Source organism: Ovis canadensis, chromosome 18 (assembly GCF_042477335.2).
Source record: "Ovis canadensis isolate MfBH-ARS-UI-01 breed Bighorn chromosome 18, ARS-UI_OviCan_v2, whole genome shotgun sequence".
Classification (NCBI taxonomy): Eukaryota; Metazoa; Chordata; class Mammalia; order Artiodactyla; family Bovidae; genus Ovis; species Ovis canadensis.
In genome coordinates, this window is record NC_091262.1 from 68,996,501 (window position 1) to 68,996,754 (window position 254).

Genomic DNA, 254 nt, shown 5'->3' on the forward strand with positions numbered 1-254 from the left:
TTCTGGGGTCTTCCCACCCCCAACCCCCAGGGACCTGTACTCACTAGTGAGGTAAATTAGGACTCTAGCAGGAAGTAGATGCTTCAGAAAAGATAGGGGCTATAGTGACAAGGCCAAGGGAAAAGTGAGACTCAAGAGCCTTGGAAAGGGTAGAAAGCCAAGGACCGAGGCCCCCAGTGGCAACTGAACCAACTTTCACCTGATCTTGTTATCTTTCAGTATCCCCTCTGTCTCCAAGACAGATCACTGCACAA